Genomic DNA, 17,460 nt, shown 5'->3' on the forward strand with positions numbered 1-17,460 from the left:
TGACTAACTTTCTCTTAGAGGAGACTCCAGTGTTTGGTTAAGTCACGGGAGACGTGGGGATTTGTGCAGTCCTCTCGCTTACAGGCTGCGGAAGTGATGACAGAATAGTCCCGACAGTCACTAGAGCAACTGACACATCACACCCAATTATGTGGCCTCCCCGGCCCCTCACGCCATTCTTCCCTGAAATATAAGCTTTCTGTCTCACACTCTATTTTTTTTTTTATTTTAATAAATTTGTTATGTAAAAGAAAAGGAAAAATGGTGTGTGCGGGGGGATGGAGTTAGTGTATCATTCTAAGGAAAGCTATTATAGAGTAAGTCTTCAGGGACATTCAATATATCAACTTAAACATAATTTAAACATAATTAAAATTGGAAATATTTTTTTTAGAATTCACACAGGAAAAAATACCAAATTTAAACTGATGATAATAGAGGAGTCAAGCCTTGTCATTTACTGTGACACTGCCCATCAACTGTTGTGAGCTAAGTGGGAGTTATTTGTCAGTAACAATGAAGTACAAATATATGCACTAATCTATATCTGCTGGGGATCCCCCACAGCGTTCAGCCAGCTGTACAAAAAGCAGATTATTTTTCATGTTGGTACCACATATGGCATAATATGCAGTTATGATTATCTTTCCTCATCCCTAGAATGATCTATCCCTTGAAACTGAGATTGCATGAGTGTCACAACTTCCTTCCTTCTCCTTGCACAACAGCAGAACAAAAGTGGCTTTCAGCCATTTGACTGTACTTGTTAGAAGAGGAGTAATGAGAAATAAAAATACATATTGCAATGACAATTAGGTGCATTTGGCCTAAAATTGGATTCCAGATTATAGACAAGGAGCAGTGATAACATTTTATATAATTGCCTAAGAATCTCTCTCCTCTGAACTTTCATGGAAAACTTTTATATTACAAAATCTACTGCAACTGGAGGGGTTTTTTTCCCAGTAGCTAGTACTGAAGGTGCATAAATGACTGTGGTTTGGGGTTTTTTGTTCCTTGTTGTTTTCCCATCTTTAAGCTATCCTAGGACAGCAGAAATACAATATTCATGTTGTGATTACTTGGCAATAATTGAAATAGGAATTATATAGATATCCCCTTAACACTTAGGCTTGCAAGGTGGCACTGTACAATACAAGAGGTGCCATGTGTTTGTTGTTATCTCCGTGAGCAAGGTGTGTTCATCTATCTGAAATGGCTGGGGCAGAGTCAGTATTTCTGCAGTCTAGAAACCCTGCAGACACAGACATTGCTAACACAGATGAATTCCAAGCTCCTGAACCGTGTTGAGCTTGGTATTGAACAGATTCACTGCACATAAACAGCAAGCTCCTCCCTTCTTCAGAGATGACTGTCCAAGTGTTTTGGGAGGTCATTCACACCCAAACAGAGAGGCTGCAAATTTAGTGTAAGTGCTGGAAGTCTAACACGTGCATCAGTCTTGACTGGCTGTCTTTTGGACCCTTTGTGACAGCACCTATGACAGCTCCTCTTTTTCCTTCTCCCTGTACCCTAGGTACTCTGATCCACTCAGTCAGTCTACCCAGACACAGTACCGGTGATGGACAATGGAATGTTACCTTCTGTTGTAAGGAAAGTAACTGAAAACGTTCCCCAGACCACTGCACGCTCAAGCTAAGGCTATAATATAGTCCAATGAATAATAATCAGGTGAGAATTTATTTTCTATATTTCTCTACATAAAAGCATTTAAAAAAATAATTTTTAGTTACGTATAGCAGGAAAATATGTCAGTTTGCAAAAATTTTGTTATATTTTCGTAGGTTTATTAGTAAAATTCTAACACTGATGCATGCTTGGAAGCTGAATATTGAGGCACAATTTTATTCTTATTCATATCAATTCATCCACTACAGTATGAATAATGAAATTAATTCAGTCACTCAATAGCATAGGACTGTTTATGGTACGGAAAGGTCTTTGCTATTTAACGTGGAGATCCAATAGATGCCATCCTGTTTTTCAGTATTGCAAGTTGATATCAACTGCTTTTTAACAGACTCTTTCAAAATCCTTTACTCTTGCTTATTTGCAAAGATTAAAGAGGTACCCTGGACTGTCTGGATTTATAGAAAGCCAGAAATATTATCTGGACAAGAACTGTGAAATACTCCTTGTTTGGTTTGCATTTGCTGGCCAAAATCTTTTAGCCAGCCAAGGTGGTAAATACTTCTCTGTGACATTGTCAGCCTTATATTTGGTGATTCACTCTCTGTGCATCTCAGTGGAGCCTCAGTGAAATGTGATGGGGTGTGATGATCAGTCCCTGTAATACATCAGTTTTGGCATGGGTAGCCTGAAGAGTTAACCATTGGCAAGATTATCCGGGTCCTGCAGAGGGGATCCACCACATGAGAATCCAAGGAAACCCAAAGATTCAAAGTGACATGTCAGAAGTAGATGGAAAATAAAGGAAAATTTCTATTTTTGTGGTACAGTGGAGTCAAACTAGGAGTGAGTGATTTCATCGAGGAGTCAGAGCATTGCAAGCAGAGTTTTATATACTTGTTTGCTAAAGGAATGATGAGGCAATGGTTATGTTGAATTGAATAGCCTGTGTCCAAAGTGCATTTAGGTAGGGAGCAATGAGGTCCACACATGTGCCTATATGAAGGATAGCATTAGAAACAGGATGTTTAGACATTCAGTGGGATAGGTACTTTGTGCATGCACAAGGTTATCTAATGATTAGAGTTGACACATGATTTGAGGGATTATCCATTCAAAAGCTAATATGTTATCCCCCGTTTCTTCTGTAAGGAAATGGGTTACCTTTTCTGTGTGAAGCCACACACTACAAATGTACTACATATTCTGCTGAAATAGAGCAGAATATGTAGTGTTTGTGTCCTTTTCAGAAACCTCTTGTCTTTAAAACTGGTTGCCTGAAGTCTTCATGCAAGGAGAGAAAAATATGGAATATATTTGGAAATACTTAAATATAACTTGAAATAGTTTTCCCATTCATTAAAAGTTTGCTTGACCCAAAATGTCAGGACCCACCAGAGTAAAAAGCAAGAGATTAATATCTCTTGTATCACCTTTCCTCTCACATAAACCCCAGCATCGAGCCTGCTAGAACAGGAGGTGTCTGGAGTTAATCCTGTAACTACAACTGCTTCTTGCAACTCAGCCTCTGTGTATTTTGAGATTTAAGTCCACAATTGAGGAGGAAGAAGGAAACATTCATGATGATTTTTTTCCATAGCAGCTGTTTGAAACTGTTAACATGCTTGTACCTTTAAAAGTAGATCCCAGGGGAAAGAAACTGAGAGGCAGATTGCAGTAAGAGGACTAAGAAGCACACAATAAATGTAGATAAATTCAGAGTTTTCTTAGATAAATATGTCATTGATCACTGAGAGAAGAGGTAAAATCGTGAAAAAAAGTTTGCACACACACTTTTGGTTCTCCTGGGAATACATGGTACACCTACTGAACACAGAAAAAGAAATCTTTGCATGCAAAACATTGTTACCAAACCATCAACAAAAAAAGTAAAGTTGCATCTTCACATAGTCTTATAAAAAAATAGTTTTCTTGACATTAGAGAACACACTTTTGATTAATTAAACATATTTAGCAATTATAGTGTAGAAAACTCTCTGAAAATACAGACCTGTGTTTGAAATTAAGTTTAAAATAATGTTTTTTAAAATCACATTGTAGGAATGTTGCGAAGGCTGCACATACCTTTGTATTTTTGAAGTTAGTTAGCATTGGTGAGATATATCTGGGATACATTGCATGTGATCTAGACTGATTCTGGGAAAAGACTATTTTTCTTAATATTGAGTATAATGAGGTGTATATTTTGAAGGATATGCACAAAAATCTGAAGGGAAGATATACAGACAGATTGCACACTAATTTTTTACTGTTTGCTGTTGTTTTTATCAGAAGTCTTTATACATAAGGTTCTTATTGTCCTTGTAGAAAAAGGGAGGTAGAATCAATTTCCTCTTTAACATATTGATAAGCAACTCCAGATATAGTGGTAGGGGGAGGAGGAAACTACATTTACCTTTGTGTGACCTATATAGGAATGCTGGAAAAATTAATTCCAGAATATTATGGCTACATTCCTTTAAGTTGTGGATATGATTTACATAGTAGGTCTTCTTGAGCCGTCCAGCTTCTTTCATCTTTATACTGTAAATTGCTTTCATCCCCCGACTTGCCCCCCCTCACCAATCTGTATGCTTGAGGTATTGTTGTGATAAATTATGGAGGTACAGAACTGAAAATGGTGTGTAGATTGTCTAAGAAATTGAGTGCAGTCAGCCTTCAAAGTGGTGGATGATGTGCTAAAACAGCTACCTTCCCCTGGTCAGGTCGCACATGTCGTCAACAAGCAGCTGCTTTTAACTTTGCCTTTTGCCCAGAGCACTGAAAGCAGCTGGATTTATTGAATTAATAACTGCTCCATTTGGGGTGTTTTGTTTTCCCATGACCGTGAAATGTGGGTTTAATGTTAGCAAAGTGTAAGACACGTCTCCTTCACCAAACTAGGGGGTGTCTCTTTTTTGTTCTTATAAGGTACTTAATCTGTAAGGCAGAAAATAATTGAAAAACTGTACTTGTGGGGGAATAAAATAATGAAACATCTCTTGGTAAACAGAGTTAAGAAAAAGGGGAGAAGCACATAAAAATGAGGCAGTCAAAACACATGCTGAATGTGATTTTGAGGACACTTGTACCAGTCCTCAAATTCATCTCTTTGCTTGCAATGCTTAGTAGTGGTCTCATTAAATCACCTGATGTATTTTAAACAGTGTGGGAATGTTAGTGGTGGTGGTCTGATAAATAGTTCTTGCGGTTTGAACCAATTTTTTCTTCTAAAGGCTTTGAATTTCATTAGACTAGTTGAGAAATGGTGGCAGTGTGTTATGCAGATGGAGGTGGCTCAACCTGTGGCCTCTGGTTCCTCTGACCACAGAGGCATAAAGCATGTCCTACTACAGAGCTTTGGGCCAATACCTCTTAACAGGCTTTTGTGGGGAGTTATTGTAGGTAGGGGTCACTCATTCTCTAGAGACAATTCATGAGGTAACACCTTCAGGTTTTGTATCATGGCACAGTAATCATTCTCATGTTATGGCTAATGTATGTGCTGAAAGGGCTGGAGTTTTCTTCTTATTATTAAATTTTTTAAAATTAATAAAATATGGAGGAGTTGTTTAGCAACATTCTTGGGAAAGAAAAAGAAAAGAGAAAGTAGGAGTTATTGAGAACATGAATCTGCGTGTAAAAGGTCTTGCAAGCCCCAATTATTGCAAGTGGTGCCTAATATCAAATCCTGATCCTTAGCACCTGAAGTGTCTCCCTTAGCATCTGAAAGGAGAATTCCTGAAGTACTTCAGGCCTTGTTGACTTGGCTTCCTGTAAAAGGATGACATGAGGTTGGGAGAAAAGGGATTGAATGTCAAACTGCCATTTCTGTCCACGGCTGTACCTGTTAGCTAAGCATAAACTGGGTCCAGCAAGGATGTAGGGGCTTCTGTATCCCTGGCAGAGGTAATTTACAGATATTTTAAGCCTCCTAAAGACTCTTTGGGAAAGGTAGAGGAGAACTGACCTGGTGGAGCCAAAGAGCTGCATCAAATTTTCAAGAACTCTCCAGTCCTCATCAGACCTATCCTCCTGAGTACTGGCACTGGCATCTCCAGCCTGCTGAAGCATCTCCTAATTCTGATGATTCTCCCTTGATGAAATCTAAGGTTTTACCAAAACTGCTCCATCTCCTTTATAGAGCATGGTGAAATTATTGGCACCTTGCTTTTTGGTTTACTCATACTCCTTATTTATATTTTATGTCTCTAGAGTTTCAGAGTTGTGCAAATAGATATAATATATATATATCCACACATATATATATGTTCATATTGCATGGAGAGATTTATGTCTTTATTGTGGAAATAACTGCTCTGGTAACTTAAAAATGTGCAGCTCTTAGGAGTATAAATGGCCATTTTACCCAACGAATTTTAAAATTGCTGCAGAGGTAGTAGAAAAAAAGTTATGATGTGCCAAGTATTTCCTTCATTTGCTTTTAAATTGTCACAGAACATCAGAATGATTCAGTGCATTCCCTCCAGAAAGTTGGAGAGTTTAAATTCCAAATGGGAAGAAAGGCAATTTGTTCATAAAGCAGCCATCCAGTTTGCAAAAGGATTTCCAAGGCACTTGAGAGGGGTTAAGATGACAAAACACAATAACTTGTCTCCTTGTTTTGTGTGTACTTATTTGGAAGTAAACAGTTCCATCATCAGCTCTTCCTCCTATGAAAATAACTTTTTATTTAGGTTAAAGAAATCTTGTGTCTCCTCATCCAGAACTTGTTTTACTTTTCCCCTTTTCTTCAGAATATATGGGATGTACTAAAAATGCACAAAATATCCCAAGAGTGGGGTATTCTGCAGATCAGCACCTTCATCTCATGTTCAGGTGCCTACACAGCAATGCCTACTTCGTGCCTGCCTGTGAAAGGGGTGTTTTTAGAGATGGATATTTCTGAAGAAGTGAAATGTGAACTGTCCTGACAATAAGATCATCTCTTATCATATTCTGTGGTGGTCACCTTTCTTTATTGCCGATTTGGTTACTTTCGTAATGGATGAAGCAACTACAGCTGCTGCTTTCAAAGTTTGGATTCATATCCCGAGCAGATTGATCCTGGACTGTCAGTGGGAAGAGAGAGATTTGAGAAAACGTCTGTGTTATTAAAAACTGAATTTTGTGTTATTAAAAACTTTAAGATATGGGGGTCGAGGTGTGGGGAACTGAAGGGAGGATGGGTCCCTTTCTCTACAAAGTGCTCATCACATTTCTTTCTCTCTTTTCTCTGCTTAAATACTCACAGGCTTGTTTCTGTAAATTCTGCATCTTCCTCCTTATAGTTTTCCATCATGTTGGCTTCCAGCTCCAGCAGCTTCTCCTCACTTGCACAGGGAGCGTTAATGAGTGTGAGAAATGCTGGTAATTGATAGAGGACCTGGCTGCAGTCCTGAAAAGGAGCAGCCCTTAGAGAGAAAATTTTAGAAATGCTTCCAGGTCACTCTTGCTCTAAGTTTGTGCCCATCCTGTCTTTTGTGGGGATCAGAGTGTTATCATAAGGTGAAATCTTCAGAGTGTTCATTTTGGAAATGAATTCTTAAAAAATTCTTAAAAGTGGAAGCTATTTTTACTAAGACTGCTTTGAAGTGTGATTTTCCATTTTGTTATTTTTTGGTTATTTTTTGGTTTCTCCTCACAAAGTTTTCCAATTTGGCCAATTGAAGGCATTTTTGTGTAGGTGGTAACAAGCCATTCCTGCTTTGAGTGTAGTGGCATTCCTGTCCTTCAAAAACAAGAGGCAAGATGTAGAGGTATTTTCCAGAGTAACTATGTCAGTGTGGAAAATGTTATCCTTGGGAGTTAATTTTGCAAAATTCTAAGCAATGTGTAAAAACGGTTTTGCAACAAGAAGGATGTGGCAATTTTGGGAACAGGCTGAACTGCTTTCCCTCTGTGTAAGAGCTTTTGTCATTTATCGTAAGTCTGTTGGGCAAAAGCTTAATAGTGGAAATCCAACAAAAAGAAATGTGGGAGATATATATATATATATATATATATATTTAACTAGGAAATAAAGTGCATCTGTGTGCTAGGTCAAAATTGATATTAATAATAATAACTAGCAATAGGTACACCTTGACAGATGCAGAAATTTATTCTGTTAAGAACTTTAAAAACACACTCATAATCTTCTTCTGCTTTACCTACATAAACAATCTGCCCTAAAGAGCAGGTCTTAAATTTAAATTGTCTCTTCCTCTAAATTCCTAGTAATTTCTAGTACCCAGACTGCTCATCCAGTTTTATTATCCTCTTTGATCTTGGTCAAGATAGGTAATCCAGTAAAATGTATTTATTAATATAACTAAAAATGAGCAAAGTTGCCCTAAGGATTGACTTTCTAAGGGGATCTTTATATTGCTTTTAATTTTTGTGATAATTTTTGCTCTTCTCTGCCAGATTGCTAATCCAAATTTACCCACGCAGAATGTGATATGGCAAAAATATTTGCTATTGCCTTTCTGAAGCCAAGTTGGCACACAGAGATTACTGAAATTCTGCAAAGATTCTGCACTTTTTTTGCTCATATTCTTCTGGACTGGGAGGAAGCAGAAATCTCACAAGAAAAACTTGCCTCCTGACTTACAGACACAGTGCAAAGAAGAAAAAGCAGAGGTGGTTTGGACATGTCTCATAGCATGAGACTGAGAGTCAGATCCACACTGGCTGATCCTGCCTTGACTGACAGACATCACAAAAGTCTTGGTCATTTGGGCCTGAAGCAAATTGTTTGCCTGTTAAATACAATGTGACTTGAATCAGAACTTTGAGTAAAACTATAACTGAGTTCTAGAATTGTTGTGGACTTTTAAACTCTGATAGCACTGATGGAGTATGAAGGAGCTCTGCTCCTTCAGTGGTGGTGCTCTGTGTCTTGCCAATATAACCTTTATTTGAATGAATTGTTAACCAGAGCAGAAGCCAAGAAAGTGATTTAAGCCAAAATTGCTGACCCTGTCTCTTTTGTTTTACCTTCAAACACTTCCATACTATTGTTTGTAATTCCCACCCCCCTCCCAGTTTTAGCATAATATTTGGACTAGGTAGAATGCTTTGTATAGTGATTTACAGCTGATTTTCATGGCACCAAATAGATTATTTTTAAATGCTCTATTTGCACTAAGATAAAACAAATCAAAACAGCATCATTTAATGGCCACTTTCTGCAAGGGAATGTACATTCACCTGGTCTGCTTGTGTTCTCCCTAGGCTGATGCTTCGTAGGAGAAAAAAGGCACCTAAAATTGTTTTAATCCTTTACAGTTACATTAAAATGATGTGGCTGTCCAGGTGATAAATTGATTCCATCATATCTGTTCTGAATTTATATAGATAGCAAAGTTCTGCACGGTCATAAATGATTTATCTTTTGTATTTGGAGGAGGGTCATAATCATTCACTCTTTTTCAAGTCTAGTTTGGCAACTTTATCTCACTTGCAGTTTGCATTTCTGAAAGTGGAAATATATTCTGCAGCTTTTGATGTGTTGATTGGTAAGAAGGTAAAGACAGCTGCACACATGTCTCCAGAGACTCAGCTCAATGGCTAAATGAAGACCTCTAGTGCTTTCTTGTTAGCCAAGATAGATCTACATCCAGATGAACCACAATTAGTCAATAGTGAAGGCTATAGGTTCATGTGATCAGAAGCCACAAATCAGTTTTCCCTAGGACTTAGTTATTGGCAGATAGCGCCTTAGGCTATGCCTTGCTGCTGCTTGCCTGACTGTAATTTTTCCCCTAGTGAAGTTTTTAAAGTCACATACTGAGGCAGGAGCTGTGATCTCCTGACAACATTGCTGTCACTGGCCTGTCAAATATCAATTGCTTATCAAACAAATTGTCTGCTACTTTAATGTACCTGGCTCCTCACTATTAACAAAGCTTAAAATGCTGCTGGTTTCTGAACTGCTATTTGCTCTGTTGGTGCCTATCTGCTTACCCACATACACCACTATTTTTGTGTGGCATGGGCCAAATGCTTCCTTCCTGTGACATTGATGGCAGCACACCTGAATGACTTATAGCCAAGGTGGCTGTGTATCATTGTGAACTTGTGAAACTGTATCAGTAAACCAGGAAGGAGCCTTTATTTCTGCTGTAATCTAAACACTGGGCCAAAATGTTTTTGTTTCAGAATGTTTGGTCAATGCATTTATTTGCCTAGCTAGCCTCACACTGTAGGCTACTTTGGTTTTGCTAAAATTAGAAGCAAAAATATATTGTGAGGAAATTCCATTTCAGGTTTTCCAAGGACTTGAGGGTTGGTGGAGTGGAAAACTACACAATGCTCACAAGTGACAGATAAATATGATTTCCTAATTTCATGGGTAGCTAAAATAAGTCTCAGAGAAGCTGCATTGCTTCCTCGCACAGTGAAAGAGTTGCAGATGGAGACCAAAGGTCTTATCATCTGCCCCTATTTGTAGTTATCAGCCAGTCTGTCTCCTGTGCAGATGATTTACATGCCAAAATGGCTTCCAGGCAGCACATTAGTTGAATCAAATCACACCTTTCTCATTGCTGCTCTGCAAATAAAGGAAAAATTAAGGCCAGTAGAACTAAAAGTAATTCTCCAATGAACTGAGCATATAAAACGTGCTTTAAAATTTCCAGCACCCTGCAGTGATGGTGATTAGTTAAAGAAACACCACAGCCTTGTTACAGTCACATCTTTCAAAACCTTTCTACATTACACAAAGATGGTCTAAGAAATTAATTAAAATGTTGGACAATAACATAATCAGGGATATCTATATTTGCAGTCGTTTCTCTGTGCTTGCATACATCTTTTATCTGTCAAGTACAGCAAATAGCTAATTAGCCCCCTTTTAAGTGCTTCACTGCTTATATTGGAGCTATAGTCATGCCCTAGTGGGATGGTTTCCAGGAAACCTGATATATATTCTCAGCTGAAAGAGCATAAGCTTATTTGTAGGCTGTTAAGAAATTGGTAGAGATTAAAAAATGCTCATTTAAAAAATACAGTTGCTTGTGCTTCTCAAAGAACATCTGATCTGTTGGCATTTTAAAAACAGAACAAGCCAAAACCCAAAGTCCCTATGTGGCTCCTACACAGCAAAATTTTTGCCAATGTCCATCAGAAGGTTACTAAATATGAGCTCCTGGATATCACCTAATGTGTTCCCTAAAAGGCAGGGTTTTAAAATGACTGGTGTGACTCACCATGTTAAAATCTTGCTTTTATTCACTTATTTTCTGCTTGGGCAAGAGTCCAACATAGTTGGAACTGAACTAATATGTACTTATTTTGACAAGGTGCCTTAAAAGTATTAGTGAAATAACACCACCATGTATTAGCATTAAAGTAATTAATTTAATAAATAAACAAATCACCTTAATTTTAAATGATGATCAAGAACATTACAACTCAAAGTGATGTTGGGAGATTCCATTCCCTCCTCTTTCTGCATTAAAATCTTTATGATAGAAAGGCCTCTTTGAGGGTTACTATAACATAAAATGTCACATGCCATCCCATGCTGACCACAAAAATAACTCAAGTCGCCACTCTGCTGCAATTAGCAGCTGTAAGATTATGATGTTTTGACACAGGTGAGGCAAAGACTTCCAGGCACAAATAGAGTGAAAGTATGAGTTACACAACTATTTCCTCACAAAAATGCAATGTATTATTTGTGTACAAAAAATATAATAAGAAAGGATATTTATTCAGACACCTGAAACTGTTTGGTCACCAATTAATTTGCAATGTGATAACAGAACCTGGCCATGGTTATTTAAAAATTTCTACTACTTTATTTGCCCTCTGAGTAAATTTGCTTGTGTGCAGTGCTCTCCCTCATTGAAAAGTATCAGTTATGGTAGAAGATGATTGAACACTAACATTTGCAACTGTCTTTTATAATTGTGAAGTAGACTCTATCCCCCTTTATTCATCAAGCAGTATTTTACTGCAAGTGGTGTGGCTGAAGATATGCTGGGGTATTTATGAAATAGAATATTGTATATTTGAAAATAATAATCACATAGCACTATGTTTTGATCTGGTGAAAGGACAGCTTACAGATTCCAAGCAAGTATTTTCTACGATAGCTGTTTGAGATGTATATAGACTACACAGATGTTTAAATGCAACCTGGGAGCAGATAATTTTTTAAAAATGTATAAAAAGGCATTAGATAGTCACCTCATTCTTCCTTTCTGTGCAAGTCTGGTTTGCAAGATTTGATGTTTCCCTGATATGCACCCCTATAATACCTCCACTATAATATTAAAGTAATTTATATTTTGGCTTTTAAAAAAGCTGGAATTTGTGGCTGCAGTAAAAAGAACATAGGGCTAATATATCAGATGAGTTACTTCTATAGTAAAAGCCCTTATACATGTCTAGGAGCAGTTCCACAGTGCATAAAAAAAAATTTCATATTGGTCCATCCTGCTCCACAGATTTCCACAGGTTGTTTGCCAATGCTGAGTTCTGCAAAAGGAAAACATCCCTGATGGAGATGTGCTCCCCTGGGAGGGAGGTGTCTGGTCATGGGTCTCTGTCACCCATGTGTTATTTTTGAGGCTCAGGGGGCTGGTTCTGGTCTGAGCATTCCATGTGCAGCTTTTTTTGGGAAAAAGAGAGGGATGGATCACAATCCTGCAGCCATGGTATTAAGGTAGATTTGTAGGAAGGAAGGCTTCCATATTGCACTCCTCGATATAAAGGAACTGAAGCACTCACTAGGGTGGCACTGGGGCATTAAAACCCCTCCCCACCACCACTACCAGTGAATTGAGTTGCCCTAACCATAGTGTTGTTTAGTTTGAAAGTTTTAATAAATCTTTCTGTACAGCAGGAAGGGCTGCAAAAATGAAACCTGATTTTGAAATGAAAAATGATTCTGCGGCTAGGTAGCAAAGTGGGGCATTCTGGATTGACTGGATGGCTCCAGGCTGAATTTTTGATTTCTAAAAGAGGCACAATAACAGTTCCTTGCCCCACTGAAGTGTCATGAGTTTACATATCCTAATACCTTTGAGATGCTTCATTGTGTGGTCAGTGGGAGAATGAGTAGATGGCAGAAAGGGTAAGTATCATACACCCATTATGTAACGTGCTCTCCATCTTGCCTTTGTGCTTGCTCTTGTCTACACAACTATATAGAGTCATGGAATTGCTTAGGTTGAAAAATACCTTTAAGATTGCTGAGTCCAGCCATCATCCCAGCACTGCCAAGTCCACCACTAAACCATGTCTCTAAGTGCTGGATCTACTCATCTTCTAAATACCTCCAGGGGTGGTGACTCCACCACTTCCCTGGGCAGCCTATTGCAAGATTGACAAAAGGACATGAGGACATTCCTAACCATACAAATATACCTATTCAGATACGAGTCTGGATCAGTTTTGGTCCTTTTCCATTCTCAGGGAAGTTTTCCTTGAGCGTGATAGGTTTTAGCATTAAAGTGAATGAATGAAACTCTATATTCAAGCAGCATCCGCAGGAGGGAAGGGAGAGAGAGGGGTGTTAGAGAAAGGTAAAGTGCACATAAAACTGGATAATGTCACCTGCTGCTCCCCATCATGCAACCTAAGAAATGCACAGGAATTTACAATGTACAAATGTTCTGCTTTGTAACTACTGAATTTCATGGTTGCGTATTTGCCACTTGTGAATTTGTAACTGGATATTAGCAATTCCAAATGGCTGGGATGTTTCTGCACACGTAGCACTTGAAAAAGTATCATTAAATATATGAGAGAACCTGAGTATTCACTGTAGAGGGCACAAAAGGAAGCAGAAATGCTAAGAACTGTTGTGCAGTAAGCTATTAAACTGGAACAACCACATTAAATATGCAAGTATGAGATGATATGATCCAAAAAGCATTTCCATATGGATATAATAGAAACAGTTATATTGTACAAGAAAAAAGCTAAAGCAAAAGAGTTATGGGCAAGATGGTTCAAATGTAATGAAGTCATTAAAAATAATTGCTAGGGCAAAACCCAACTATTATTTGATTCCCTCATGTTGCTTTCTACAGAAAGGGATTAGATCCAACCTGCCAGTGGTACTGGGTTTATACAATATGTGAGAGGTAAAATTTGCATTCTGACTTCATTCACCTCTTCTGAAATATTGCAAGTGTTACTTTTATGGGAGACACTTTCTTACAAAAATATAAAAAATTATGCTGACACTAAGTATTAAATGACCAGAATGTAACATATCACAATTAACATGTAATATAATGACATGCAGTGGTTGTAGCATTGTAGATTTACTACTACTACTACTACTACTACTATTATTATTATTATTTTGCTGTTACTGTGAAAGTGTTAGAAATTGCCTTTTTATTTTGTGTTTTCTCAACACATATCACATCAAGCTTCATGCATCTATCTGCCTGGACATCCTTAATCCTATTATCCTATTCTAATTTTTCCATTTTAATATTATTTAGTCATATCTTATTACCAAATCCTTGATCATATCATATAAATGTGCAGATTAAAAAAAGGCCAAATTGAAAAGAATGCAAAATTTTAAATAACATTAAACCCCAACCACTAAAATATCCAAAATTAATGTTTCTCTAAAACATAGTTTTCTAAAACAAATATAAATCTTTCGCTTATAAATATGGTTCAAATTTTCAGAATCCTGAATCCTGATTCAGAAGGAAAACTAATTTCAACATTGAAAAAAAATCCAATTAGGAATTAACATCAAAAATATTCATAGTGTATGATGCATTTGTGCTATATGGCAAAAAGCTTAAATTATCAGTGACATTTGTGCATAACAATCAAACCAATGGTTAGCAGAGTGAGGAGTTCATTTCCCCTTTCCTTCATTATTTTCAACCTTTTCCCCTCTATACTTTTGGATTGGGAAGTTTTCCCCTTTTCTTTAAGGCCCTTTGTTTGTGATCTTGTGGCCAAATTCATCTGTATGCATCATTTTCAGTAATATTGAGAGTTGTACCTTCCACGAGTCTTTGGCACTGCATGATGAAGCGCTCTATTTATATTAAAATGAAGAAGTTCCTAAGGGAGACATAGAACAGAATGAAACAACAAACAGAGCTTTAGAGAGTGGATATGCGAAGTGACAGTGACAGCAAAATGGTAGCTCTCGTTACAGAGTGGCCCAAAGGGCTGCAGGAAGACTTATAGCATGAGCCATACTGGCTTGAACTTGGCAGCTCTTAGAGGCTTAAGTACTTGCCACAAGGAGATGTTTTACAAGGCGGAAGTTAATCAAACAATTTCTCAAGATTGCACATCCTGATTTGGGATGTCATTGACAAAATACTTTGTGCAAGGCTGTGCTATATATAAATTAGAGGAATTATTTTAACATCAAACCATATTTCTTCATTTAAATCAGCGCACAACTCTATTGCTGTTGTTATGATTTACTTAGTCTAGATAATAGGGGAAACAAGACATGGACATCACATTATATAAGGCAACTAGTGCTCTTCTGTTTTCAGCTCGAGGGAAAGGGAAAAGTGAATTAAGCTGCTACTGAAATGTGCCCCACAGGTCAACTTGGATTGGATAAGAGCACTATAAAGTGGTTTATTGTGGTGGGGGGGAAGCTGTTGTTAAATTGCCTGTAGAACTGTCTCAAACCAGCCATGGTGAGGAAAGCAGTGAGGTTGTTGTGCCCTCTCTTCTGATGGTGCAAGCAATCCACGTGGCCATCCACAAGAATAGGAGGTGCAAATGGATGCAAATTGTTACAGGTGAATTTCAAAGAAAAATAATATCTTGCAAAGTGGGAAAGAAGGCCAGATACAATTTTTTTGAAGAAAAAAAAAGAGATGGAGGAGGCAGGAGAGCACATTGCAAATCACAGTTTTCTTTGCATGTCGAGGCTCTGTCTGGGCCAGCAGGTGGGTAGAAATGGTGCTACCATGAAAGGAGAGATAAGACTGAGCATCTGCAAAGGGAATGAGTGCTCTTTTATCTCTGTGTTTTCATCATATGAGATTTGACTTCATGTTCTATATAAAGGAAATATTTTGGAAGATTCAACCTGTCCCTTCTCAGGTTGTCAATCAGCCAGTTATAACTTTCCACCAAAAAACAGGGGTAGAGCCTGTGCTTAATTCCAGCACAAATGGGAGGTAGGCTAACCTTAATGTTCCCCAACACTAATAGCATATGAACAAGGAACTAATATCTGTTACAAGAAGACGGCATCATCTTAATGAAATAAATAAAGTTATAGTCAGATAGTTTAATGAGCAAACTTGCTTGGGAAGAAATTAATTGTTCCCTGTAGATACAGTCTTGCAGATGCTTATAGCACTGGTAGACAGGAAAGATCACCTTTTACAATGCAAAGGTGTAACTTATGCTATTCTTAGCCTGCAGGAAGTTAAGCCCAGGGCATATTCTTCAAATATTTTTTATTTTTAAGACCATTTCTATGAAAAACAAACAAAAAGTTTGAAACGTCTAAAGCTACTTTTCATCTTTTAAAATGACCTTCCCTTTGTTTGAGAATGTCTTCTTTATAATAGTTACTGCAGAGGACAGGAATTGTCAGTCAAGCAGGAAAAACTCCAAGAAGCAAAAGGTATACTTTTTTATTTAGGATCTGCTCCCTTACTATATCTGCCTCAGTCATGTTGTCTGATACACCAGCATCCCTGCCACAGAAGATGTGCACCAAACAAGAATTTCTTGTCACCACGCACTTAGGGTTCCATCACCATGCAACTCCCTTGGCATCCCATCCTCTTGCCATCACCCTGACATTAGCAGGACCATCTGGAGCTGTTTTTCACTACTAATGCTAATACCCTCAGAATAGTAGAAAGGGAAAAAACAAGGATGTTGGAGGTAAAGATTTGGATATTAATTTCCAGATCATAGAATATGGGGGTTTATTGTTTTCTTTGCAATCAAGAATAGGAGAGTTATAAAGAGATTCGGAACTTAGTAAACTCTGCCCAGAGACAGCTGTGCAAATTGTCCATAAAGGGCAAACTTTGAAGGGAATCTCCTCCTCCAAAAGGGCTTCTTTCCTTACAGATTTTGAATTCTAGCCATGGAATATGTGCACAGTTCTTAAAAGTGCTTTGTTCCATCAAGATTTACAAGCCTTTTTGACCAAACCTATTGTTCGTTCTAACTTGATACCACTCCTCATTCAAAATTTGATCAGGTTTATTGTTAAAATGAAACCATTTATAAAGAGATTGTATGTGAGAGAGACTTGGGTTATTTTTCGTGCATCAGCCAGTCCAGAGTGTGTATTTGTCTCTGCTTTTGGGGATGGCTGCTAAACTATCTGACCTGCATTTGTCATGTCAAACTGTCTTTCAGGCATCTACCTTCAAAATACCTGGAGAGAGTGCAGCTAATCAATTGGAGAATGGCAGCAATATGGGACTTCCTCCTTCTGGCAAGCACTGAAGAAGAGGTACTCCATTTATTTCCACATGTTTGTATTTGTTTCTCCACATAACCCAATTTTTCTGAGCTACTTCAGATGTCTTGGAAAACATCCTTGTGTCCTTAACGTGTTTTGGCTGAAATACAGGTTTAATTCCTCTGGCATACATTTCTGTATTTTCTTGATGGAAATAACATCTCTGTCAATGAAACAGAAAATCTGTAAAGTTTGGTAATTGACAAGCATAAAATAGGCATTCCAGAAGAGATTAGGGAAGGTAATGAATCAATGAGACTACTGCTGCCTATTTGGAGTCAAACACAGGAAGAAATTAAGGAATGTTTTGGCTTTTTTTTTCTTTTTTTTTTTTTAATGTGTTTCACTCAAGAATTATTACAGAGCCTTAA

General features: G+C 37.8%; 1 long non-coding RNA gene across 2 annotated transcripts in view; it reads left to right on the forward strand.

Moving 5' to 3' along the window:
- LOC146438102 (uncharacterized) overlaps positions 1 to 17,206 on the forward strand; it is a 234,159-nt gene extending 216,953 nt beyond the window's left edge. The window contains exons 4-5 of one of the 2 annotated variants that reach the window (XR_014852020.1): positions 1,538 to 1,692; positions 16,984 to 17,206. This is a non-coding gene — a long non-coding RNA (uncharacterized LOC146438102). The remainder of the gene's footprint in view (positions 1 to 1,537; positions 1,693 to 16,983) is intronic. The other variant, XR_014852021.1, reaches the window with a different exon arrangement.
- Positions 17,207 to 17,460: the final 254 nt, after the last annotated feature.

Source organism: Lichenostomus cassidix, chromosome 4 (assembly GCF_008360975.1).
Source record: "Lichenostomus cassidix isolate B80296 chromosome 4, HeHo_3.0, whole genome shotgun sequence".
Classification (NCBI taxonomy): domain Eukaryota; kingdom Metazoa; phylum Chordata; class Aves; order Passeriformes; family Meliphagidae; genus Lichenostomus; species Lichenostomus cassidix.